Here is a 2,500-nt window from a genome sequence, read left to right on the forward strand (position 1 = left end):
GGAGGGTTCCAAGAGGGAGGAGGGAGGGAGGGAGTCCCGGGGCCGTGAGAGAGAGAGAGCCTCATTAGCTGCTAGGTTCACCTCATTAGCTGCTAGCTAACGCGTCAGACCTTTTACATTCTTTAGAGGATTGAAACCTCAGGGCCTTTAACCCCCGTTCACCGTTTACACTCAACGATCCTTCCGAACAAAACCCTTACACATCTGTCCGTCCAACTGACCCCCGAGATACCTAACACGCAGATTAACACGTCAGCGGTGATCGGCGTGTCATAGAGGAGTCACAAAGACGGGCAAAATAGAGTGGTTGAATAAAAAATACTCACTCAATTGGCCGTGATTTAACGTAGCACACAATGATGCCAAGCCCATGCAAAGTCCAGTGGCCCAAGCAAACAAATAAGATAGATCTGGCTCGGCGTTCCTCATCTCCACATCGTCACCCAGCACGCCGACGCCCAATAACAATTCCCCCGCAAATTGTGCACCTCGAGCGGCAGTACTTTAAACGGCGCCGTCTTCGGCGTGGACGGCATGAACCAAGTCGGCAAGCATCGTCACCCAGCACACAGACGTCCACTAACAATTCCTCCCCCCTGCAAATTGCGCGCCGCGAACGGCAGTACTTTCAAGTATGCCGCCTTCGGCGGGGACATCGTGAACCAAATCGGCAGGCAGGCGTCGTCAGCCGGTCGACCGACCCCCAGTTGCATTGCCCCAACGGCCATTGTGCACTTCGAACAGAACAGTGCTTTTAAAATATTCCGCCTGCCGCGTGTACATCATGAAACAAATGGAAAGGACGAACCGGGCGTGCAACCGATGCACGGAGAGTGACAGGTCGTCAAGCAAGTCCGTGGCAATCCGTCGGCCGACTCGGCCGCGGCCAGCAGAGGCGTTTTGGCCCGGGCGCGCCGAACTTTGCGCGCCCTCGGTATGCGTAACACTAGCACATGCCTTCAAAACTCACTACAAAATAACCCCAAAGTATGCCGCCTTCCCCGTGGGCCTTGTTACCAATATCTTGCCCTGCTTCCTGATGCCCTTATGGGGTCGGCTCTGTTCTTGCAGAACCCTCAGGTGGTGCAGAGTCTGGGCCATTTTATCAATATCTTGCCCTGATTCCTGATGCCCTTATGGGGTCGGCTCTGTTCTTGCAGAACCCTGAGGTGGTGCAGAGTCTGCGCCTTGTTATCAATATCTTGCCCTGCTTCCTGAAACCCTTATGGGGTTGGTTCTGTTACAAAACCCTCAGGTGGTGCAGAGTCTGGGCCACTTTATAAATAACTCTGCCTGCATTAGGGTCAGGGTCAGGGTTAGGGTTAGGGTTAGGGTTAGGGTTAGGGTTAGGGTTAGGGTTAGGGTTAGGGTTAGGGTTAGGGTTAGGGTTAGGGTTAGGGTTAGGGTTAGGGTTAGGGTTAGGGTTAGGGGTAGGGGTAGGGGTAGCGGTAGGGGTAGGGGTAGGGGTAGGGGTAGTTTGAACTACTGCCGCTCCAGGCGCGCACTGTGCGTGGGTAATTTTCAGTGGGCGTCGGTGTGCTGGGTGACGATGCCGCCCAGACTCTGCACCACCTGAGGGATCTGCAAGAACAGAGCCGAACCCGCAAGGGTATCGGGAAGCAGGGCAAGATATTGATAACAAGGCCCAGACTCTGCACCACCCGAGGGTTCTGCAAGAACAGAGCCGACCCCATAAGGGTATCAGGAAGCAGGGTGAGATAGTGACACCATTTGTAAAACCGGCAAATCCCACCCAGGAAACATTGCAAAAATTGGCCTCTAATGCTGGAACGTGGGTAAAGCCAAACAAACACGACACGTTTTAAAAGAACGTTACTAAAACAGCCTGGGATATGCCCATGACAAAGGATAGGCCGAACCTCACCAGAAAAAAAGAGAGGGAGACCACGGCAGAGCTGAGGGATAAACATGAGATGGTGATAAAACCAGCAGACGAGGGGAGCAGTAGGGTTACAAATTAATGTCAATATGGGGCCTGCTCCCACTGGGTAATAGACAAAAACATAGAACAGGGTGACAGGAGAGACTGGATAGCACAGAGGATAACCCGTGAGCGAAATAATGGGGTGTATGCAGTTCAATGTAAGGAGTGTACCTTACGGTACATAGGCGAAACAGGTAAAACAGCCTCAGCGGTGATCGACGTGTCAAAGAGGAGTCACAAAGACGGGCAAAATAAAGTGGTTGATTATAGACAATAGACAATAGACAATAGGTGCAGGAGTCGGCCATTCAGCCCTTCGAGCCAGCACCGCCATTCAATGCGATCATGGCTGATCACTCTCAATCAGTACCCCGTTCCTGCCTTCTCCCCATACCCCCTCACTCCGTTATCCTTAAGAGCTCTATCCAGCTCTCTCTTGAAAGCATCCAACGAACTGGCCTCCACTGCCTTCTGAGGCAGAGAATTCCACACCTTCACCACTCTCTGACTGAAAAGGTTCTTCCTCATCTCCGTTCTAAATGGCCTACCCCTTAT

Source organism: Rhinoraja longicauda, unplaced genomic scaffold (genome assembly GCF_053455715.1).
Source record: "Rhinoraja longicauda isolate Sanriku21f unplaced genomic scaffold, sRhiLon1.1 Scf000221, whole genome shotgun sequence".
Taxonomy (NCBI): domain Eukaryota; kingdom Metazoa; phylum Chordata; class Chondrichthyes; order Rajiformes; family Arhynchobatidae; genus Rhinoraja; species Rhinoraja longicauda.